This window comes from Schistocerca gregaria, chromosome X, assembly GCF_023897955.1.
Source record: "Schistocerca gregaria isolate iqSchGreg1 chromosome X, iqSchGreg1.2, whole genome shotgun sequence".
Lineage (NCBI taxonomy): Eukaryota > Metazoa > Arthropoda > Insecta > Orthoptera > Acrididae > Schistocerca > Schistocerca gregaria.
The window spans coordinates 23450967-23477430 of record NC_064931.1 but is presented as its reverse complement, the minus strand read 5'-3'; the positions used below and the strand labels follow the sequence as shown (position 1 = coordinate 23477430).

Below are 26464 nucleotides of genomic sequence, written 5' to 3'. Positions count from 1 at the left end.
GAATAATGGAATCAATTCCAAGAAAACATACTAAATTGCGAAAGCAACCAATCCAAATTTTACTTGCATTTAAAAAGACAACAACATAAAGCAGAAAATATGGAAAATGCCCTGAAAATTTTACGGAAAGTACCTAACGGACACACAATGAACGTTTTGGGGGAAATGGAAACTTACACCAATACCGAAGAAAAGTCAGAAGACATTCGCAACGAACAAACATATTTTAAACATAAAAAATACCTCGAAAATTTTATTGACATTATTAAAGCAAAAGTGTAAATTATTGCGATAAAGACAAAGCACTTGTCAGTTACGTAAAAACACAAAAATACTAGTCTGAAAAATTACACTTAATCACTGAATTTCCGCGAAATAGAAATTCCATTGAGAACATGCAGCATCGCTGGAGCGGAAGCTGTCAGAAAAGCTGTCAAAAAGTAATTTTTCAAGATCACGCAAATAAAAAGTAAACAACTATATAACGTGATCGTATCGTACCAAAAAGACAACCGACATTTACGCTCCAAGACGCCATAGGGACCACGTCATACCGGCTAAAACGTACGAGTAATCATAAGGTGCCAAATGTAGAGATAGGTTAATATAGGTGTAAGGAACAATGTTACATCAATTATATCATCCACTCAGGTGCACTTGATTGATGATACAATTTGTTGCATTTCCGTTAAATCTAATGCTAGCTTAGCCAAGCCCGACAGAGCTTAGCTAGTCTGTGATATGACAGACACAGTTCAGTGCAACTTTAACCCATACGGACACAGTCTCTGATTCATTTACTTTACGACGATTCCTCGTCCTAAGAACCAACGGCATTGTGGACATATAATAAGAATTACCGTGATCTCTGTTATTCACTTCACATATCTGAAATGTACGATAAGGAATAACTTCTCGGCTCTTAAAAGTCTCCAGCCCTGATACAGTCTCCACTTTACCATCAAGTACTAGAGCCACAGTAATCCAGCCACTAACGTTGTAAGTGCAAAAATTCAGTACGCGTCCACTGAAGGACCATGAAGAATAACTTGCGCACCTACTCCTCTCTTCGTAGTAATAGCTACATTACCAGTAGCTTTACACACTGTACGGCGCGAACGCTTCTCCTACTAAAATAACGCGGCATAACTAGTCCTTGTCGATTCGATGATACGGCGTTACCACTGCGGAAAGGCCGTCGACATATACACTCCTGGAAATGGAAAAAGAACACATTGACACCGGTGTGTCAGACCCACCATACTTGCTCCGGACACTGCGAGAGGGCTGTACAAGCAATGATCACACGCACGGCACAGCGGACACACCAGGAACCGCGGTGTTGGCCGTCGAATGGCGCTAGCTGCGCAGCATTTGTGCACCGCCGCCGTCTGTGTCAGCCAGTTTGCCGTGGCATACGGAGCTCCATCGCAGTCTTTAACACTGGTAGCATGCCGCAACAGCGTGGACGTGAACCGTATGTGCAGTTGACGGACTTTGAGCGAGGGCGTATAGTGGGCATGCGGGAGGCCGGGTGGACGTACCGCCGAATTGCTCAACACGTGGGGCGTGAGGTCTCCACAGTACATCGATGTTGTCGCCAGTGGTCGGCGGAAGGTGCACGTGCCCGTCGACCTGGGACCGGACCGCAGCGACGCACGGATGCACGCCAAGACCGTAGGATCCTACGCAGTGCCGTAGGGGACCGCACCGCCACTTACCAGCAAATTAGGGACGCTGTTGCTCCTGGGGTATCGGCGAGGACCATTCGCAACCGTCTCCATGAAGCTGGGCTACGGTCCCGCACACCGTTAGGCCGTCTTCCGCTCACGCCCCAACATCGTGCAGCCCGCCTCCAGTGGTGTCGCGACAGGCGTGAATGGAGGGACGAATGGAGACGTGTCGTCTTCAGCGATGAGAGTCGCTTCTGCCTTGGTGCCAATGATGGTCGTATGCGTGTTTGGCGCCATGCAGGTGAGCGCCACAATCAGGACTGCATACGACTGAGGCACACAGGGCCAACACCTGGCATCATGGTGTGGGGAGCGATCTCCTACACTGGCCGTACACCTCTGGTGATCGTCGAGGGGACACTGAATAGTGCACGGTACATCCAAACCGTCATCGAACCCATCGTTCTAACATTCCTAGGCCGGCAAGGGAACTTGCTGTTCCAACAGGACAATGCACGTCCGCATGTATCCCGTGCCACCCAACGTGCTCTAGAAGGTGTAAGTCAACTACGCTGGCCAGTAAGATCTCCGGATCTGTCCCCCATTGAGCATGTTTGGGACTGGATGAAGCGTCGTCTCACGCGGTCTGCACGTCCAGCACGAACGGTGGTCCAACTGAGGCGCCAGGTGGAAATGGCATGGCAAGCCGTTCCACAGGACTACATCCAGCATCTCTACGATCGTCTCCATGGGAGAATAGCAGCCTACATTGCTGCGAAAGGTGGATATACACTGTACTAGTGCCGACATTGTGCATGCTCTGTTGCCTGTGTCTATGTGCCTGTGGTTCTGTCAGTGTGATCATGTGATGTATCTGACCCCAGGAATGTGTCAATAAAGTTTCCCCTTCCTGGGACAATGAATTCACGGTGTTCTTATTTCAATTTCCAGGAGTGTATATACAAAAGGAACGTCCAAACGGTTTTCTTAATGAAAAGATCGGTCTTAAACATAACAATTATCTAGAAAATTTTATAGAGATTTTGGAAAACGAAAGCCGGCCGCGGTGGCAGAGCGGTTCTAGGCGCTTCAGTCCGGAACCGCGCGAGTGCTACGGTCGCAGGTTCGAATCCCACCTCGGGCATGGATGTGTGTGATGTTCTTAGGTTAGTTAGCTTTAAATAGTTCTAAGTTCTAGGAGACTGATGACCTTAGATGTTAAGTCCCATAGTGCTCAGAGCCATTTGAACCACTTGTTTGGAAAACGAAAATGGATATATTATATTATCAATGAAACAAAACTAAATCCACTGACTAGCAAAAATTACACTGTAAACATAAAGAATCAACAACAAGAAGTCAATAGTATTTACCGAAAAAAGATCTATACATACAGAACTCCCGTGACCTATTACAATCCAGCAGCATGCAGACAATCGACAGTTTACTCAATGATGGAATAAGAGCGTCTATTCCAACTAGACGTAAGTATATAAGTAAACTTCCCTTTGTATACAGCGTTTACAGACGTACCAACTGTAACATCTACAGCTTTATTTGAGAATGGCCTGTAGTCCAGACGAACTTCTACTCAAGAAAAAAACATTACTAATTAAACTAGCTGCAGCTCACCTGGAATTATTCATTATAAAACGTCGTATTATGACGAATTCTGCTCTGCGAGCCGGCCGGAAAGAAAACTAAAAGTATTGTTTTAACGGTATAAAATTAAGTGAAGTGGATTAAAAATCAACATTAAATGTGTGCAGCGCTTCTATGTGTAGTAGAGTCGTATTAAAGGATAAATTGTGTTCTGGCGGTGCAACATTATGAAGGGGCGGGGGAGGGGTTGTGTGGGGTAGAGACGCGAGGGAAGCTCAGTGACGTTATTTTATCTATGTGCAGAAGAGAACTGGACAGGAAATGGTGGCAGGGTGTAGTCTGTCTGTAACGTAAAGTCGAGCAGCCTTCACAGCGGCGGAAGTCGCATTTTCCGGGAAGAACACTACAGGTGCTGTACAAGATGACCACGAATCATTTTACCCTGTAGCATTGTGAACAGTGTGCAGAGATATACGCATATTCTGTCCTTATGCGTTATCATTATTAGTAACTTATATCTACATTCCATCTAAAGTGAAACACTTTGTGGAAAATGAAGAACCCCTGGTCTGTCGTCGCACAGCGTAGCTGTGAAGGCTCGTTATAACTTTGTCAAACACCCTGCAGTTGCTTCTTGTGATGTAGTCGGGTAGATAGAGTGGGAAATCATCGTCTCCATCTTCAGTTTGCAGGTTTGTGAAAGAGGGAAGAGGACGGCCACAATCCGGCTACCTACCCTCCCTCATGCTTCAACCCCTCACCCACCCTACACCCCATCCCAACCCTGTTGCACTCACGGAACTTAATTTATCCATTAATACAGCTCTAGTGTTACATACATTTGATTTTTATTTTCAACCTATTTCATTTAAGGATAAATATTAATTTTATACCGTTAAAACAGTACTTCTAACAATCTGCAGTTTTTCCATCCCCGTACAGCAGAAACCATTAGTACTAATATCACTCTAAAAATGCTGAAAGTCTGCTTAAATGAAGGAGATCCAGATGCTAGTGATAGATCCTTTACTGTGCCGACTCGTTTCGGGCAAAGCCCATTATCTGAGCGGATAGTAAAAAATACAAGTAATAATACATACACTGGCATAGAATTTCAACTTGTTGAAAACGAGTAAAGCGATTAAACAAAAGGAAATACATATCACTTCTTACAAAAGAATTTAAAGTGGGCGCACAATGACGTCCATACAAAACTGACGAACAACATTTGCTTTCGAGAACAGTTAGTGACGTAGATCAGTCGAAAACAAAACATGAAGTGAGGCTGGTTCACTACAGAGCCATAGTGAAACCACAGAGTATAAAAGCTGAGCGCTCTCTACATCGCATGATACGTCATAAGTTTAAGGAAAAAAATAATTAAAACAGTTTTTATGTTTTGTCATTTTTCATTAAAATTGTGAAAATGTCAGCATGCAAAAAGAGCCACTTGGAACTTTCTATTTTCTATTGAAACAAATACGCCACAGTTGTCGGAGGAAAACTTACGATACTCCTACTTGAGGACTTCACTATTGATTACAGCTTTGAGTGGGCAAATTGTAAAACTAACTTATACGGAATTTCACAATTTCAGTTTGCGTCCTTAATGCACAGCAGTATACAACAAAGCAGTAGAAAGTTAACATATAGTTAAGAAAGTCTTTTTTATTTTTTATTCATTATTATATCCAGTAAGAAATCGAAAAACAATTGACGACAGCTCGCTACCTGCTCATTTATCAAAAGATTCATATCCTCATATCTTCTCCAAAATATCTAGGATCGTGCCCCTACTATGATGGTACAGGACAGACAACTCGTCAATGCTTCTAAAGCAATGCTTCAGTTCTCTTAGATGGTTCCCATATTCATGTTCTCGATACCTGACCTGGAAACACTTCCCACTCTGTCCACTGTAATGTTTAGCACGCGAGTCACAATTCATCTCGTCGTCCTCTGCTCTGCTAAACTAATTAATCGTTGGGTCCAAGCTGTGTGGTAGTATATTGTCCAATTTATTATTTGTCTGGAAATACGTTGACTTTACGGAACGCATTAGCACTTTTATCTGACTCAGATCATACTAACAGAGTGAGATATACTTTTTCATCATCAGCTCTCCACTAACCCCGTCCCACATATTCCTTTCCAATTTTCTTGAAAACCGCTTTCCCGCCTTTTTTTTCTTCATTTAAACCATGTGCTATATCTACTCTAATAATTACGTTTCTCTCCTTCTCAGCACTCAGCAACCTCCTTAGTGGCGCCTAATCTTGCTACACGATAAAACGTAGAATTAAAAAATGCGCGTTTGTGCCGGTGGATAACATGATAACACGAATCCCTTGCGGTGCTCAAATCAGTGGCTGTCGGCTTATGATAAATATCAATCTTCAGTCTCTGTTCAAACCTAATGCCCAGGAAATTGAGTTTACCTTCTACTTTTATTTCCATCGTAAATATCATAATTTTACGCAATGCATTGAAGTATTTAAAAGCTCATAAACAGCTACTTTACTGCGACGACCATAATTATTAGTCCTATAGAAAAAAATGAATGGCACATTTTTTGTATGAAATTCAATGCAGTTTAATAATTACCTGGAGACATTTTCGTCAGAAACCAAGTTATTCAATAAAAAGACAAAAAAATGAATTTTAAACGTCCTCACACCCCAACGATCACACCCAGTTGGTCAGGATGTTTAGTATGTTGTTCACGGCACTGCCACCAACAACTGTACAAAAACTTGCGACTGCAAATGTTTTCCCCTAATGTACCTTCGTTCAGTGGACTCAACGAATAGATGCCACATTTGAGTATCCGATAATTAAGAATCTAAGTATTTTGTGGGTCAGTTCTGTTTTAAAATATTTTGAATGAGGAACCTGATCCTTAAGCATTGTCCATTATTTTTTGATACACCCTCCACGAGGTGGTCAGAAACAGTTTGAAGAGCTTGCAAGGCTGTTGCAGGGTGAGATGTGCTTGAAAATAACTGTAAAGAAATAAATTCGACACGTTGATCCGTTTCCGAGTTAATTAGCACTGAAGTCAGCCAATCAGACAGTTGCGCGCGCAAAATTGGAGAGACCCGTCAGAGACCGTGTCGGCAAACTCATCCTCCGTTTGGTTTCCTAAAACCGAACAAAAGAGCGATACAAAAACTAGACATGGGGCTGTAGCAAGGATCGAACCCGAGCCAAAGTCTGAGCAGTCTCGTGGGCTATCACGTACGCTATGAGGACAATTGACACGAATTGTATTTGGCGGGCCACTTCAATTTGTGCTCACATTGTACATCGCTAAGAGTTTGCTATTGAAATTTCGAGAGAATGCTTTACGGGAAGAATCGGACAACATATTGCTTCCTCCCACATACATCTCGCGAAATGGCCACGACGAAAATATTCGAGAAATTAGAGCTAATACAGAAGCTTACCGACAATCGTTCTTCCTATGCGCCAACAGTGAGTGGAACAGGGAAGGGGGGGAACAGTTAATGGTGCCAGAAGCACCGACCACCACACCGTCAGATGACTTGCGGAGTACTGATGCAGATGTAGATGTACATCTCACGAAAGGACCTCGAAGGCAAGGTAAGAGAAATTAGGGCTCGTACGGAAGCATATAAACAATCGTTTTTGCTCTCACTCCGTTTGCGAGCGGAACAGAAAAGGAGAATCTTTAGCTGTGGTACAATGTACCCTCCACCACGCACCGTATGGTGGCTTGCGGAGTATCCATGAAGATATACATATTGCCATCACGTGATGTCGAGCCTTCAGTGGCTAGAAAACTAGACTACATGCAACGTATGAAATAATGAATAATTCAAGACAATAAACTCAACTGGATGCTGTTTCTACCGGCCTCACCTTCTATTTACCCCACTGTCGCATTGTTTAACATCCATAACGGACAATGTAAAAGTGTTGATCCCACAGACATGCATAATTATCTCCGTTCTCCACATCTGAATGACTATAGGACTATCGTAACCGTGCTGTTTCATCGAGTAGTCGCCACGTTCATCACTAGACGACTTCTTGGTATGTTTGGAATTCCCTACTGCCAGAACAGAGTGCTTCAAAAGCTATTCATTTGGTTATGTGAAATTATTAGTTTCTTTTCAAAGTTTAAAACTTTCAAATGATTTCGCCTTGGTTATTGGGAAGTATGGGAAGCGCTCCGCTTTATTTTATTTATAGCTTGGTAAATGGCGTAAACCAACGAACAAACATTGCTCGGACAAAGCTTTCATTGATACGAAAGAAAAATTAATAGTGAATGTCCTTTGAAATGAGATAATTCCAGATTAAACGAAATGAAACCCTACAGTGACGAAGTAGTTCAATAATTCATGTACTGCACTCTTATTTTCAGTGAACAGGCCCTGTTACTTATAGGGCGAGACTGATGTACACTTTCCACAGTTTTCCTTATCGTATCAAATGAATGTCGGGGAAGTACCTTTGAAATGACCTCAACCAATACTGGTAACACTACTGATTTGTGAAGATCGTGATGTAGCGAGTCATTAAATTCTAACCTTGCTTCCTTCATTCTGTCGAGACGTGATCTAAAGGGTTTTGAATAGATTCTTACCAGTCTATGTATGTTCCACGAACATAACATGTTACTCTTATATCTATCTAACGAACACGGGTGGGGTATCATTTACATCAAGAACCAGATAAATGTAATACTAAAAATACATCAATTACGAATCAGAAAAATTGTTTAACTTCACTTTCTAGTTAAATTTTTAGTGTTATCGAGGAAAATGTTTTTTCGGTGTGCCTCTGTTCAGAAATACTATTGTTGAAGTGTCTCGGAGCATTCTTTAATTATTAGGAAATGTTATGTAACTCATAATAAAAGCTTGTAACAAACAGATTCTACTGATACACGCCGTATTTACTTGACTAACTACCAACACCGAAATGCTTAGAGACATCTACACAACTTCAATTGAAGTAACAAAGGGTAGTGAGACTACTCCCCGAAATTCTTAGAGACCTTCACACGACGTCACTGTCCATTCACTGAACTGACAGCAGCCATCTACCGTGTATTATCCTCTGGTTGCTGATAGAAATGAATTATTTCGATACTTCACGAAAAACACCATTCCCGTAACAGAAAAATTCGCTTGAGAGTCTACATCTAGGAGATAATAGTAGTTATTCTAGAGAATAGCAGCATGAGGCACAATGAGTCAAGAGGGTGTGCACGGAAATGTATTTCTTGTTAAATAACAGACTATGAACATTCTAACCAAAGAAATAGAGCAGTATATGTCAAACTATGAGCATGGCATTAAGCCAGAGCTGAGCAATTGTGGATGAGAATTTTGTTAAATTCCTTTGCTGAATCAAGTTAAATTGTAAATAACAGCTACATAAAATTTCCGACACTTATATGTTTGCCCCCCACCAAAGCATACCTTCATCATAAAAATTCCATTGGACTCGCATTCGGGAGGACGACGGTTCAATCCCGCGTCCAGCCATCCTGATTGAGGTTTTCCGTGATTTCCCTAAATCGTTCCAGGCAAATGCCGGGATGGTTCCTTTAAAAGGGCACGGCCGACTTTCTTCCCCGTCCTTTCCTAATCCGATGAGACCGATGACCTCGCTGTCTGATTCCTTCCCCAAACAACCAACCAACCAACCATAAAAATTCGTTGAACGCATTCATTACTAACTCCACTCAAAATTTTTTTTTTCGTCGTCTTCAAAATCTCTCTCCAATTGGATCTCTAAACAGTAACGTGACGACAGATTTGGACCGTACAGGCACAGTCACGAAATATCGAATATAATTCTGCTTTCCTTCATACACACAGTGTGATCCTGAACTGAATAGGAATAGAACGTTGCATACTATAGTCGCCAGCCGGTGTGGCCGAGCGGTTCTAGGCGCTTCAGTTTGGAACCGCGCCACCACTATGGTCGCAGGTTCGAATCCTGCCTCCGGCATGGGTGTGTGTAATGTCCCTAGGTTAGTTAGGTTTAAGTAGCTCAAAGTTATAGTGGAATAATGACGTCAGATCTTAAGTCCCATAGCGCTAAGAGCATGTTATAGTGCGTAACGTTTTCTCACAAGGGGAGGCCACGTCGTTCGGATTACTGATTTAATTCAAACTTTGTACACTTTTAATAGTCCAGTAGGACAACATAATGCGCAAGTAGTAAGGCGTACTACCTAGGCGATTTCGAGAAAATCACAGAAGTTTAACGCGTCGATTATACAGTATAGCGGTGCGTGCGGCTCAGTGCATGGAATGGTGACGGTCATATGGCTAGTGTCCAAGCTTCTTAATGCGAGGATCTCTAGACCGAGTCACCATCTTTTGCTTTTTTTTTAAATTTATGTTTTTTTCAACACTAGTCATATTATTTCATATACATCCCGTTTGAATGATATTATAAGGAAAAATCCTATGTATTTGCATGAAATTTTTTTCAATTACCAAAATGTTCGGCTTTTTAGTAATTTTTATTATTACAAGAAATGATATTCGACTTTTATTTCTGTAGGCAACTTAAAAACTTTATCAAATGCCCCAAACTCGTTCATATTTGACTGACACTGAACGAGAAATTGCTTCTCGTGAAGATGCTATTAAAATACAGTCTATCGTACACCCCCAGTTTTCGGCACCGACGTTTATGGTAATGTTGCGTTACACGTGGTTTTCAAGCAGACTGTCAGAAGAACGAGAATTTTTTCAAAATGTCGTCGAGCGTTGTTTTTCCTCAGAAACTCGTTGTGCAAAAGGGAAAATTGTATTGATTCGATGTAGTTGCCGTTTTAATTTCTGTTTTCCGTATCTGTATGAAAAATACCAGCTTGCAATCTGTAATGTCACAAGCGCATTACCCTCATGTTCTGGCACATTATAATTCAAGGTATAATTTATCGATGTTTGACTTGGGCTTTAGTTCTCGGTACTTACCAGATTGCTCGTATAAGAGATTTCGGAAATCACGCCAGACACACATTTCAGGAAAGCTTTATGCGTTCGTCATTTACTTCTTCTCGATAGTTATTATTATAATATTTGTTGTAATAGTACAAATTAGCAAACAACCAAATAATATTGGAAATTCAACATAAGTTCTTGCAAACAATGTGTTTTTTCATCGTATTACCTTTATACTGTTATGTCTGCCTCCGTTGCGTAGCGGAGGCATTACGGCCTACCACACAGGAGGCCCGGATTCGATTCTCTGCAGAGGACTGGGTGTTGTGTGTCCTTCATCATCATCATCATTGACTCTCAAGTCGCTGATGTGGCGTCACCTAAAAAGGACTTGCAATACGGCGGCTGAACTCCACCGAATGGGGCCTCCCAGCCAACAATGCCATGCGATCATTTCAATTTTTTATAATGTAATGTATATGTAATAATATGACTGATGTTGAAAAAATATAAATTAAAAAAAAAAGATGTGCGGGACTCGATTCACAGATCCTCGGATTACAGACTCTGAAAGCCAGTCACATGACCACTGCCATCTCGTGGCCATAGTCGCAAAGCAGAGGTACATCATGCATGCGCAAAGATTCTCTTGCACCGTACTACGTGCACATCACGTTGTCCTAATGGACTACTAAAAGTGTACAAAGTTTGAAGTAAATTCAAGATCCGAAAATCGTGGCCTGCCCTTGTCAGATGGCGATGACAGAAGCATCCTTTGGACGCTCAACGTGTCTGTCTTTAGAGGGTAAATTTACTAGGAGACACCAGAGTGTCCACTATATAATACGATGTCCTTATAGGCAATCGACATGGGGCAGGAAACTGAAATTACAATACAGAAAAAAATAGGAAATCAAAGTGTACAATAATTTAGATGTTAAAAAATAAAGCCCCAAATTTTTCCAGCAAGAAAAAGTTCCTTTGGGTTCAGGTAAGGTACTTGATTACGTATCTCCCTTACTTACCTACACAACTTGAATAACTGACTCCTAGAATACATTCTGCCATTAATTTATGCATTTTTCTATTAGAATGACGCCCTGCTGCACAAAAAACAGAATAACAGCGCGTATATGTTGTCGAACGGTGTTTTTCTGCCTCATACGTTGTAGTGGCTAAAGAAAAAACGACTGCACAAATAATAACGTGACGCTGAACGTGGTTGAATCTGATGATAACAGCACAATGTCAACACGTAAATGGAGGGCGATCATCATCGCGTCCATTAACGAATTTCGTTAAGAATGTAATCGAACGTTTTATTTAACTGATTTGAAAAAGCCATATACATTTAACACATTTTAATCTTCTCGAATAACAGTTGTTAGTATTAAACAAACGGTAATTATTGTTTGACGCGGGTACATCTCCCAGTTGCTTAACTCCATAGAGCAAGAAAAATTCCGAGGCTGCAGGACAAATATATGCTACTGGTCAAAATGACTTCTGTGGCGACACACACTAAATATGTTGTTTTAAAGTTAACTGTGTGTAATCCCGCGGTGTAGATAGCACCATATTTGACGCGTGTTAATTTTGCATTAGTTACATGCGGAATATTCGAGATTTTGCTCCTTGCGACACAACATTCAAAAAGTTAAGAAAACAATGTAATGTGATGCAGTAAAAATTGATATCATCTTTAACGAAATATTCAGATTTTAGTTTCAGATGGGACAATGAAACGAAGAGCAGCAAGAGTTGACTGGAGAGCAAATCACGCATTTCATGATCTGTTGATTCATTTGCGTCGTCTCGCATAGCTTGAGCTGTATTCGACTCATTTTTGCGATAGTTTATTGCAGAAGAGATCGTGTTCTCCCTATTTCCAGGTAGCGAAATAATATATTTTTGTTCTGCCTTTGTTACTGATTATGAACCAAGTTTTTATTATATAGTATACATGCGGAGACAGTCCACTCCAAACATGTCAAGAACAAGTAAATCTCTCGACGTGCGGTTTTCGCTGCATTATAAACGACCATGTGGCAATTATCCGATGTAAGCAACTAATAACTAACAATTATAGATGCTGAATTGTGGCACCGATTTTGTTTTTTTCAAAACTGAAATGTATACTTTTTTCCTGCAGAAATTTAAAGAATCTTCGAAAAGAACTTCAGTAATGTAATATGTGTGGACTTGGATCAAATAGCAACTAGGTAATAGCGCCGCAAACCACAGTTTATTTCCAGAATGAACTTTTCGCTCTGCAGCGAGGTGTGCGCTGATATACTTCCTGGCAGATTGAAACTGTGTGCCAGTCCGAGACTCGAACTCAGAACGTGTGCCTTTCGCGCGCAAGTGCTTTGCCAACTGTTCTGCCCAAGTACGACTCACCAGCTGTTCTCACAGCTTTACTGTCGCCAGTACCTCGTCTCCTATATCCCAAACTTCACAGAAGTTCTCCTTCGAAACTTACCAGTCTAGCACTCCTGGAAGATAGGATATCGCGGAGACATGACTTAGCTTATATGATTGAGGCTTCGTTGCAGTCCTACGATGTTTAAAATCGACGTTATGCACATTTTAGCTTATGATGTTTGTGTATGTGTACTTCATGTTTATTCTTGTAAGTTACTGAAATGAGCTGAAACACATTTTCATCCAAGGAGGATACAGGCACGTTTTGCTGATGCAGAAATTCTGGTATGAGTTTACCACCATTTACTCAAACTTGCGAAGGCCAATATAATTGGAGATCACCTAAAGTTTACCCTTCTGTTGACCATTATTAAAAATTGTTAAATAAAGTTAATTCTAATTCTGCATGTTTTTTGTTATTGTGGTTCTTGCTTCCGTTGTTATTTTCAATCAGTGGTTTCACAGTTCAATGTTTTATCGATTATTTTGTTTCCTTTTAGTCAGCTGGGGTAATGTGATCACATATTCTATTACTTCGTTTATCCAATGGATCAACCAAACAATAATAAAATAACACGCTTGCTCTTGAACAACCTCTGACTTCAAGAGTCTTAACGATTGTGAGCACACTAACTGAGGCCGAGTGCATTTCATTACTAATTGTTTTACGCATGGAACAAAAATGTTCAGGGGACAGAGAATATTATGAAATTTGGTAAAAGTAATAAATTTGTGCAACATGAAAATGACCAGTACTTTTGGCGAATATTTCAAATAAAAACTGTTTTAATGAAAAAATAAATACAGTTAGGAAGGTATCAGCTGCGAATAATCCTTTTGTTCACGTTCCTGGCAGCGTATATCGCTATTTCTCAAAGTCTGTGCTCGTCAGAGAATTTTTCAGTATTATTGTAACTGAAAGGTTAAAAAACTTGCTGACCAGGAAAGCTAACTCCTGCAGAGCACTTCGTCGGTGCCATACGTTCAGACAAAACAAAGCTATAGCACAAATATTTTCAAGTTAAGATCTAGCATTTATAAGTTAATAATAAATATTTCACCGTTAGAACTCTTTTTTTCAGCACCTGTCACGAAGTGCCGCTCTTTGCGTAGAACGTTAAACCAAATTATAGAGGCATTTCATTTGAAGATTTGATCGAAGTTGAGGAAGGACAGAGAGCTTGTAAAACCCCTCGTTGAAAATATTTTTAGCTCATTATTATGTAAGCCCAAGGTTTATTTCATGCGATTTGTGATTTTTTAAATTGTAGAAGTCTTATACTCATATTTATAATTGCTTTTCATGTTTCTTATTCGTATAAAAGTTCCCGCATGCCAATGAACGTGTAACAGTCCGAGTGAAAGATCTGACAGCAATTCGCAAATTAAGTAACTTTTATACGGAGGACTCGCCGTCGATTTCGAAGTATATGTTGTGTTAACAAGGCAAACACTGGCAACACGCCACGCGGCATCACTTGTTAGATACTGGTGTGCGAAGGAATATGACGTGGATGTCTGCTATTCTGGCTACCGGAATAAAAGTGACATAAATTACCAGGCCGAGCGGCGCTTCTCCATATGGCACTCAGCCACTGTTTGGTGTATTCACTTCTTTGCGGTCTCCACGAAAATAACTACTTAATACGTTTTATAATTTTTTCTCCCTGACCACGATGTTATGAGTCCTCTGTCCGGTATTCAATCGTTACGCTACCTGACGCGCCCACGAACATTTCGTTTCGGGCACGGACATATTTTCATTTAAATCCGTTTAAATCGTTAGAGTTGTACGTAGCAGCCAACCGAGGTCGTTAACACACGCTTGGTGCTCGACGTCGAACTAACAGGTTTGAATATTTTTGCTGATGAAGGAAATTTTCACCATCAGTATCTGGTAGGTGAGGTGACAGTGTGAAGTTCCTGAGCACCAGACTCTGCACCAGTGCGTTGCATTAAATTACAAATCAATCTGCAATGAGCATTGTCCGTCGGTCTGAGGATATGTGACGCTGTTAACTGTAATCCGAACTTCAGAGGGGAATGATAAGCTCAGTGGACACATCAGTTCTATTCGAGAGGATTAGGCTATGTGCTGGCACGCTCTGTATTCGCATTCCTCGTTATCATCATCGTCAACAAAACAAACACGACAGTACATTACACACGCACTCGACACAATCACCTGCAACTACAACACATGACTAATACTTCACAAGGGAATGGTACACAATACGTGCGAAGCAAAGAAAGTATTTACAATTTGAGCGACTGAATTCCTAGGGGATATCACAGCCAACAAATTCATTTAGATTTTATGTTTTAAAAGTCAATATTGTAGCGCCTTAAAAAACTTATACAGGTTTTGTATTTAGCCAAAAGACTATGCTAAATACTTATTTATTAATGAACAGTGTTCTTTGTACGAATGTTGGTTACTCCGACGGTAAGGAAAAAAGCCATTTTGTATTATCGGCTACCTGATTCTACTTTCAATCAAATATTCTGAAAGACAAATCCTCGTGTTTGTTTGTTGGTCTCAGTGTCCATAGTTGGTTTACAACTATGAAAGGTATCTGCAAACACAGATTTTAAACACCTCTAATATTTCGCTTTCAGATATATTCGCTGCAAAATTCATTGTCTAACTGTAATTCCCCGTAGAACCTCGTTCATGCGGCGCTGCCAGGGAAATCTTGGCAAAGCGTTTACTCAGTCATAAACATATCATTTTGTCAATTCGCCTCTGCCGGTTCGCACTTCTGTTCTTGTGTGGCTTAATACAAGCAACAGAATGTAGCCTAATACAGTTTATTACCGTCTGCAATGTTCGCAATACGTACTTTAACAAGCGAATTCTGTGACAGGAACAACGCTTCGCTTTTTTTAAGTTTTAGATCCTGCTTGTGAGTTAGTATCAGAATGAAATTAATAAAATATAAGAAACTCTGAAGCGGAAGTTTTGTACTTTGTTCAAGTTTTCACGCTCGGTAAGTTGTAGACTTATTACAAATTTGTAAGCTTGACACACATGTAAAAAGCAAGCATCGAAAAATCGTGCACTGAAATGAGTAATTTTGTCTACGTAGTCAGTCTTGAAATATATGTTTAGAGAAGAGAGGAAAGAACGTAAGAGTGATTAATAATTATATTGGATGAGAAAGTAAGAATATCTAAGGGAATGTAGAGTTAGCGTTGAGTCCAGATGTAAACAATCAGCACGGAGTGCATTCGTTGGCCATAAATGGGACAGAAAGTCGTTCGTGGTTATTTTTTCAAGGAACCAGACCGGCATTCGGATTAATCAGATTTTTGAAAATCTATTTTCCGAAGGATGGATTTTTTTAACGACATTTCTTTCGAATGTGAGTCGAGATTTATATCCAGGAAACCGCATCGCTCGATTAGAGGCACCAGGACGCCACACAGAATGGTCAACGTTTGAAAATACAGCCACATCCGAAGGCGAACTTGAAAAAGGAGTCACAGAAGAGCTTTTGTAGTGTCGGAACGTGTAGTATTTAATAAAGTGTTTTATAACAGTTCAACTAGATAATGAAATATAATGGAGGTAAGTCGCCGTACAAGAACATAAAAAGGAAGTTTAAGAAGGTAAATTAGATCTTTTGTAAGGCATTGATATGTTTAAATCAAGTGGCGACAGATAAACAGATGTGAGTAAATCACGTTTTCAAAGTACGTTTCACAAATGAGAAAAAAGTAACTTTTTGAGAAACAGAATGTTTGTTTGTGTGTGTGAGAGAGAGAGAGGGAGAGAGAAGATTATAATTAGTCGCCGTCGAAATAGCTGTCTTCTCATTAAGAGGGGCATACAGTTAGCTGGTACACGTAAACATGAAATGCTAATCTTCCACGTATATCTTCCACCTCTCTTAAATATTATAATGTTATAAATCATCACTGAGTATGCCTATATCTTACTCACTGTATTTGCTTAATTGCTATTATCTCCTGTAACGACTAATACAATTGATGACAATTCGAACGAAGGCTGTAAGATACATTTGAAAATTAACGAACCCTTCCTCACTAGCATTACTAATTCGAGCGAAAGTGTCGCGTTGAGTGCTTGCGGTTCGAATTCCGCTTGAAACTGTACTACGTCCTATAATTGTCAGTATTTTATAGGCCACTGGTTGCTAGGAAGCAACAGAACGACACACAATAATGTACCGCCCAGTTCGCAGAAGTAAGATTACAGACTTAACATTTCGTTAACATAAAGTCGCTCCAGGTACTAGCCACTAGCCTAGTCTTACTTTTCAAAGCTAACGAAACTTTCAGTCACTGTAGTAGTATAAACCACGTAGATAAGCGGTAGTTTCATTCTGTATGTACTTTTCACTATCAAATGAAACTATGATAAATCGTAACATTCCACCGTGAACCCTTTGAATACGTTGTATCTAGCTGCAAATTTGATTTGATGGGAGGAGGAAGGGAACATGACTATATGTGAATCCACTGAGACGGATTTTGACGCTAAAATGTTCTTCATAATGTCGACTATCCAGAAAAGACGTTTTACTAAGCAACATATTCCCTCCATATGGGCGGTGCAATTTTCTGAAAACTGACTGTAAAAACGAAAGATATCGGATAAATTTAGAGTGGACACACATAGGAAGAGAACATACGTAGCTTATTTTCATTTATTTGTAACTCTAACCTACGCAAAAATTAAGTTTCAGTTACTGGCGCCGATGGAAGTAAGATACATTCCTCTTTACTATAAATCGGTGCAGTCAGACACACTGGAAAGGCTCCCAATACGTTTTAACATGAAGGATTTGCCTACATCCCCTAGCCAAAACCGTGTGTTGAATACATAGACAATATGGGAAAGCGAGAAAGCTTCAGTCACGACAGTCGGGCGGCAAGTGAGTACCGCGTCATCTGATTCAGTGCGGCATATGTGAACAATATGTCTCAACTCACAGATGTCTTCATTACTGCACAGAGAGGTACGTATCTCCAACAGAAATTATTCCCGCACCAAGAAATGTCGCTCTCGTATGATGAATCATGAAAGATCACGTCCACACCTAAATCTATGTAGGCCTACTTCTATGATTATGAAGGGTCTTATTCTTTACTGTCACATAGCACCGACAGTGAAAACTTTGCATCTGTTTATCTACGTGCCGCACAGTGAATCTGTATCAAAATGTACGTTATTGGTTTCTCCAAGTGCTGATTCTGCAACTTTTCGATCAATTAATTCTGTCAGTATCCCATATTACATAACTAAGCCTTGTTAAATCACAGATTTCTTACAGGTAAGGAATGTTACGGACAGAGTCTTATTAAATCGGCCGTTCGATTATTACGCGCATAAATAGGCTGCGATAATTTACATTTGTATTGGCACGACTGCAATGATCCGGGATTTTTTATTTCACTGCGAAATGGTGAACGTTATTTTGCGCAACTTGGGAATCGTTGCTCGTTGTTTCCCGAATGCTGTGGAATATTTGTGCAATGACAAGCTTTTTGTTTAAATTTTGTCAGAGTCCTACTTTAATGAAAAATATTAAGAATTAAGTTTAATGTCCTCTCGAAGGCAAGGTCAACTACACAAGCTGGTAAAGAATCGGGCTCCGCGTTTTAGAGCAAAGGAACTGTCTCTACATCCGAGGGAAACATTTAGAAAACCTGAAGAGAGATTCGAATACTGCTCTTGTAGAAATATAAGTCCACTACCGCGTCAAATTAGAGTTTTGCGTTTTCCCGATAAATACGATTAATAGGAATCAGCTTTTTTTATTTTTTACCACTCCAGAGAGGTCCATCCGTAGCGGATCAAAATATATGGAAGTCACTTGCCTACTCTTTGTGAGACATTGTTCTCCAAATCGGTGGAAAATAACGCCTGTCTTCCGACGATTATGCTGAACGCATTACTACCGATCCCACAGTTAGTTACATTTTCCATATAGCATGCGAAGGATTTTTTTTTTTATCGAAATGACGTCTAACGGCTTAGCTTGCATGATATGTATACGTGATTACAGTTAACAATAACGAACAAATTTTTAGTCATGCTAATGCAACTACGATTAAAAATTAGTTTTTTTCAGATATGGATATACTATTGTTCTCGAATTGTGATGTATTATTTGTGATGTGTTTCATTAGCGAATGTATACATTGTGAAGCTCCAGTTAAAAGGCATAACGTATTGAATAAGTCTTCGTACATCCATATTTAAACTGGATGAAGGTGGGACACAGCTGGTATAATTTTTATTAAAATGCCATTCCTCCAGCTGTACTTAAGACTTTTTTATATTTACTTCGCTACTAGTTTCAGCGTTGACGCAATAGTAATAGTAAATTGACCCGTTTGTTTCAAAGACTAACAATTATACGAACAGCAAAAGCAGATGATCTTAACTATTTGAGCAGCTTAGTAACTGTGTTTCTGTAAAATTTGTAACATAAAATCTGTTACTTTGTTTGTTATAGATAATCGGATGATGGGTTAAACCCAAAACGCGTCGTAACAGTTAAACAAACATATTCAGAGAAAACCAGCGACTGTTTAAAGCAACCACACAGCCTTTTTAAATTCCTTACAATATTTATTTTAGTATCATTCTTTTTCCAGTTACAATTTTCATCAGTAAGTATAAGAACGTTACTCACCACTTTCAGACCATGTATGCTGTTTTATGTCAGTGTGTGTGTTTTGGAGGAGAGATTAGAACAGTCCAGGCACTGCTCTCGCACCTCCGTCAGCAGAGCTTTTACACACGTGCGTAACATTCTCCAGAATGTGCACCGACACTTCTGTGCACGACCCTTAGCAGCCACTGGAAGCGATTTTTTGCCGCTGCTTGTGTAGAAACGTGTTGTCGGATGGGTGGCTTGGCGGCCGTGTTGCGCTTCCTGGAGCAATCACCCCCGCACTGTAGCAAGCCGGCGTATCGCTTTCTGCAGAAGGCGGCCGCCGGGGCGGAGACAGCGGGGATCGCGTTTCGCGGCAGAGATAGCTCCGCCTCACCTCTCGCGCGCCTCCATCGACTTTTTACCGACTCATTCTGTTTCTTCTCATTCATTCTGACGCGACTGCTTTTCATTCACATTTCCACGTCGCCCTCGCAGTGTTTTTCACAAATCTGCGTCCGTAGCTGTGGGAAATTGAATTACGGTTCCTCCGCGCCGAAGGTCGATTTCTGCGCCTCTTTAAGAATGCCGGGCGTGCCGGCATCTAAGGCTCGGCTGCGAAGGGCGCTGCATGTCAACTCTCTGGGAAGGCAGAGCGCTGATGCTACTGTTATACAGTAGGCAGTGCAAATATAACGATTTGCCTACGAGATCTACGACATCAGTCTAAGAATTATGGAGGAGGCAGTCAGCCGTGACCTTGACAAAAGAACACTACCGTGTGAACGTTAAGTGAGACAAGAAGTAAACCTGAATGGCTCACACGGGGTTTTACGTGCCACTATTACTGGATACGAGTTCACTGTCTGAACCAATGAAACACTTTAATCGGCAGCAAAGTTACTGAATAAATGTTAGCAGGTAGAACAGTTACCTGTTCCTAAGGTTAGTACTGCATCGAGAGGTGCCATCATTTGCATCAAAATTTTCCTAGATGCCAGTACAACGGAGGTGAACAATCGCCTTACACCAGTCTTTGTAAAAGCGACGCATGAGAACCCTTGAGCTGATTTGCGAAGATAGTCTTGTCGAGACAAAATTAACTTGTTGCTCGTCGCGTACCGTAACGCAATAAATCTGTTATATACTTCAAATGTCACATTTTACCGGAAACGAATGTGCGCTGTAATGAGTGGGTGAGCATTTCACGCTTCTCCTGTAATTGTTAATTACCAACAGCGTTACAGACTACCAACAGGATAGCAAATTCAAATACAACAACTGTTGATAAAGCCCATTGCTTTTCCGATTTTCTTTGAGGATATATTTAAGGACAAAGACAGAAAACCTTAGACAACATGAGTTGCCTGGTTTTCCCGCTTTCTCCAGCGAGGTCATTTGAAACTTTCAAAAAATGAACAAGTTTCTGTCACCGTGCTAATGTCTATCTGTCATGTGAGTAGCATTTGTTACGGTAACTTATTACTTTACTGAACACTTAAAGTGAAAGAGGTTCATAAAATAACGAGGGGTAGCTAAGAACTACAACACGCTGTGTGAATATGATCTGGGCTTATGCCGGCAGTCTCTCTCTATTTTGGTTTCGGGTAATTGTACAGAGAGTGGATACAACGAATAGATCGTACAGCGCTCCTTTTCTTTCCCAATAGGCATTAAAAATCAAAGAGCAGAGTGATGCGGGTGCACAAAAACAAGTATATCGTGAAATTTTATTGAAATACTTTTGACAGAGCGTTATCGCTGGTACGTTATTAAAGTCAAGTTCGGGCTTTTTGCACCCTATCTGTATTTACTCATTATAACTTGTCTATGCGATTATGTTACTTAAGAAAAATTAATGCTTTCCCTGTCCCAGGGATGGAGTAACTGCACAGAGCTACAGAAAAAGCAGTCAGTCACTATTGCACATGTGGGAGAAAAATAGCTAACTTACCGAGATGTATTTACGAAATTCACAAACAATCTCTGAAGAACAAAACTGTAAAAAAACGTCAAAGGTGAACAGAAGTTTGTCTTTATTAACTGATAACTAGTTTCGGATCTTTCATCTCAATTTTTCAACCACCTTCGTAAATCAACAGCAACATCCATCAGGTGTACACACACACACACACACACACACACACACACACACACACACACACACATACACACTATGTGACCAGCGTTAACATTTAATATGACTTGTGTAGATGATTTGAAAATGGACTTAAGACACCCTGAACTATTCATCAATTAAAAAAGACATACTTCTGTGCACCTTTGACGATTTTTTGCAATTCTATTTCAACATTTCAAATTGCTGTCTTGTTGCCGTCCAGCATGTTGGAAATAAGTATATCTCTGAAGATTCTTGCAAATGTGAAATGAGTTTTAATGTTCCGTGATAACTAAGTCATATGTAGCTCCAGACTATTTACGATGTGTGAACAACTAGATTCTATATTGTATAGTCTTTGATTAACGTTACTGACTCTACGAATGAATACAATTCAGAATAAATAGCAATTATTGTTATAAATAGCATAAATTTATAACCTTTACTAAATATAGAAAAACGATAAAAATGACTCAACTCTTTGTGCTCCCAAATTAAAAATTTCGCGTCGCTTCAACAGCTAAAGAAAATGAATGCCCATTAAAGTTCCATGCTAACTTTTATTACACCTACTAGCCCCCTATAAATCTGTGTAACTAATACGCTATAGGAAAGAAGCTAATATAAGAACCATTTTAAGTACGTTAATCAAGTGTGAGATTCAGGATTTCTTATAAAAGTATACATGTACCACCAACACATCAACCGCGGATTTTAATATCATGGAAAAGCGCCAGTGAAATTGTATCAAAACAAACAAACTCTAAGCCGAAAAACGAACACTGTATCTTTGTTACCAATGAAGAATGTTGGGAAAATAAACAAGAAATCCATAAGCCACGACAAGTCACTTGGGAAATAGCACTCGCAGCTAGACAGGACAGTGTTAGAAACCAAGGGACGCCTGCTGTTAAGCTAATTCAGATGTAAACTGCGAACTATTGCGAATCGGAATATTTTCGCGAAGTGCGATGCTTCCCATTCCTATTGTACACAAATTAAAATGAAGATGCAGTGTCTAATAGAAGACATCTAGAGAAATACTGAAAATGAATTTATGCTTTGAGATGTTGCGATCATTTTTAACACACTCAAAAACTGATATCAGTCTTGACCACTATCCTTATTAATTTTATACTGCTTTACGCGTTTCGGCCTTAAGCTAGTCTCAAAGACTCAAAATATCCGTAACCTAAGAAGGTGTTAGAAATATTTTGAGACTACGCCCGTAACGCGTAAGGCAGTATAAAAATAATAAATACAGAGGTCAAGACTAATATCAGCTTTTGCGATCGGATATAATTTAACTTCAATTTAACCAAGTACTGCGAAAAAATGAAGACGTGCCATCAGCACTTTCTACTGGAAAGCAATAGCAAAATGTACTCCTAAATTCTTCGTGATTACTGAACTCAGAATAGGAATCCTAAACGACTTATCCGACGATAAACTTCCCGCTTTCACGAATCCATTGAAACGAAACTATTTTCTATACTCCTTTTCGTAATAAAAATACTCAAGATTCAGTTGAGAATATACAGACACTGCTAATGCCCAGTTGGTTTCACGATAGCACAGCGGTGCTTTTGTGTCACTTTCCGATATACAGTCGTAGCGGAATTTTTCTACCATTTGTCTACAACGTTTTATTGTTAATTATATATTTCATACGATAAACAAAGTAACACATACCGGAATATCTATTTAGTATTTGTTACCAGTCTGACATCAAATCTGTTTCTCAAGAGTAAATGGGATTTGTAACTGAACAAATAATTCGAAGATTTTGAGATGCCTTCACTCAAATGTAGTAGCTGATCTAAAACTGAGTTACGAAATCTTTGTATTATAAGGAGTTATATGCTTTCCATAAAACCCCAGTACTAGTCAAGTGTAACTGTATGGTTCCAGAGACCTTTTCAAGTCTCAAACGTCTATGATGCATACGTGCAAACTGAAGCGACAGATAAAAATTTGCACCAATGGTTCGAATTCTGCGTCGGTACAAATTTTCATTCATCGTTTCAGTGTGCATATACCCATTATTAGTCGCACACTAATCGCTAACACTCCAAATCGCTACTACTTTAACATTATTTACTCACATTCATTATTTGCGGATGGATATCGTAACAAAATAACGTAAGAAGCCACGTTATTTAAAAGCTTAATTGATGTTCGTGTGGCTATTTACAAGGCTCGCAATTCTGGTACAAGACAAAGTAAAGTGGAATACTTACAAGAGAGTACGAACTTTCCATAATGCTGATATAAAATACGATACCTACGGCAAGAGTTTGTATTCAGTGTGAGAAAGAGAAGTTGTTTTACGAAGCAACAGCGTCTCTTAATTAATTAATCGCAGTTGCAGTAAAACAACACTTTTCGAGCTTCGGCTCCACAGGTTGTGTCACACGCGTTTATACACACATCGCTACGTCCTCCTTTCTTTTTTAATTTGGTATTATATTTGAGCGGCACTCTCGTAAGCTTCACCTTTAAATCTCATTTATTTTAACAGAAGTTTACCTACCGGCGCGCAACGTAAACAGAGATAAGCTACAGCTATTGGGCGGGTGTAGGTTTTCGCTCACGACTCTCCCCGAGCGAAGCGGAAGCCTGCCCACAGGGGGATGCTGAAATTTTAACGAAGTATTCGTACCGCTCTCTTTCGAGCCCTTTTTTTCCCTCGAGGCGCTTTTCTTTGACGTAAACGGGAGTACAATGCACATAATTACTCCGGTTCGTTTTACGAGTAAGTGTATAACCTCGCACCAACATCAATATTTCCTTTTTAGTCGTTTCCCGAGAATAGTAAAAAAGGGGGGGGGGCGGGAATTCAAGCACCGTGCGAGAGTTTTAAGAGCGAAGTCACCGCTTTTTAGCGTTTTTGGCAAAAAGTTCGTAATTCGCGTTTTTCACGTCCTCGGGATTTCCGCGGCATTCGTCCGAAAAAAAATTACTCGGCTCGCGCGGTCTAGTTTCAAAACTGAGGTGTAGTTAAGATAAGGACGCTCCCGGAAAAGCAACTAGTTACACTACTATGACGGGGCAGCACAGCACGTACCTCGCGCAGCGTACTACGACGAGTGGGTGTTTCATTCAGTCGCGAATGGCAATGCCGCCCACGGCTCGGCTCCCGCGGCGCGACTGATCCGCGCGCGCCCGTTCGGCGCTGCCGGCGCTTGGCCACGCCTCCGTCTCGCGACTAGCGCCCAATAACAACGAGACTGTCATTCGGCCTGCGCGCCACCGCCACCGGCCGACTCCGTCGCTGCGCGCCGAGCAGAAACGGCCGGAAAAAGAAGTTGTCCCAGTCCGAGTGGTAGTAGGCGCGGCGGGGAAAAAGAAAGAAGAAGGAGAAGACGAAAAAACTGCGAGAATCGAGAGGGGAAAAATATTGGGGACACAAACCTGCGTAAAAATTGTGAGTCGGTAGTGTAAGAAGAGTGTAGGTGTGTCGGGTTTAGCGGCAGAGGGCATTCACCTGTGGAGAGCGGTAGCGCGGTCGGGAGCGCGCGAGGCGGATGGCGGACGCGGGCTGCCGGCGCGCGCGCTGGCATCCACACGACTGGCGCGGCCGCGCGGCAGGGGGCGCCACACGCCAGCGCCACGCCGCGCCAGCGCACCGCGCGGCCCGCCACGGCTGCCGGCTACCGCTTCCAGCTCCCCCCAGCCGCTCATTGATTTTCACAGCGGGTCAAACCTCCCCTCACATCTACAACTAACATCTTGCACCTCTACTGTTTTCCTAAGTAAACACTCGACGGCCCCCCACCGCCCGCCAGTTCCTCCGGCGGCGCCGGACACTCCTCCGAGGACGCGCGGTCCGACATTTTTGGACGCCGAGGACGCCGTCGCTAGGATTTCGATCCGACCGCTCCGCGGCCTAGGAATGTCATTTTAATTTTCTGGCGCGTTCCGAAATTTCGCCTCCAGAACTTTTTAGACGCGCCGGTGACGGAAATTATTAAAGCCAAATTTTATCGCGTCTTCGAAGGCACTCTTATTATTTGTTTACCCCGTCTGGGCCTTCTGCCACATTTTTACATTGCGGCAGGAGGCTTATCTTCCGAAACCGAAACGCGTCTCGTCGTGTAACAATATATGCTTATAGCAGCTCGAGAAAGGACGTAATCGTGTTAAATTATAGCAACTACAAAACAATATCGAAATTTACAATTAGAAGGACAGGAGGGAAGGCTGGCCTACGTAGTCCTGACAGGCCCGTCCAGAGGACGGCCCGTGTTCGCGGTCCGCCTCGCGCGTGGGTGTGGCACGAATGCTTCGAATGGTCCAGATGGTGGCAGCAGTACAGGGACCTTTTACACTCGTCTTAGTTATACTGTTATTGTAGTACTAGTATAGGAAACGGTAACGGCACTAATGTCAGCAGGTGATGAACATAATTGTAAAATTCCTCGAAATAAGTCGAAAGTACGAAAACGTGTGCCTCTCTCCTGTCTTAGTAACGCAACACCCGACAGAAAGCGGAAAAATATGCGATAGGACCACTACGTGTATAGTATCGCTAGCGTACAGGTAGCCATCTAAATGGTAGAGCGATAGTATTAGAAACAACCGAAGATAAGAAAAACAGTATGATAGACACTGTAGTTCAATATTCAGAACAGAAAGAGAAAGAAGTAAATTACCTTAACGAATCACGTAAATGTAATTATATTTTGCCGGCCCACTGTCTAGACTATGATAAATAAATAATATAATTTACTGGTGTGAACTAAATGACAATGAAAACACATTGACACATTTAGGATTAGTATATAATAGATGCTTACGAACAATAATAAGTTCCCAGAGTACATATAATGCAAAATGAGAACCTACGGTTAGGAGGATACAAAATGGAAAGATGAAAAGAAGAGAAGCTGGTACACGCGGTTCCTGAGTCGTATGTTCTATACTACAATCACTAATGTAAACTTTATTGTTGTAAACAAAAAGACAAAGGAAGCGCGTTGACATATTTAAGATTAATAAGTAGGCTAATACGTGCTTACAAAAAAATGATACTTTTTAGTAACACTCGTTCCCAAACATTGGATTTAGACCCGTGCACAG

General features: G+C 40.9%; 1 protein-coding gene across 1 annotated transcript in view; it reads right to left on the bottom strand.

Annotated features, from left to right (window-relative positions):
• LOC126298918 (muscarinic acetylcholine receptor DM1) overlaps positions 1–24523 on the bottom strand; it is a 1498118-nt gene extending 1473595 nt beyond the window's left edge. The window contains exon 1 of the mRNA XM_049990459.1: positions 24450–24523. The gene's annotated coding sequence lies outside the window, so the exon portion shown is untranslated. The remainder of the gene's footprint in view (positions 1–24449) is intronic.
• Between the last annotated feature and the right edge of the window lie 1941 nt (positions 24524–26464).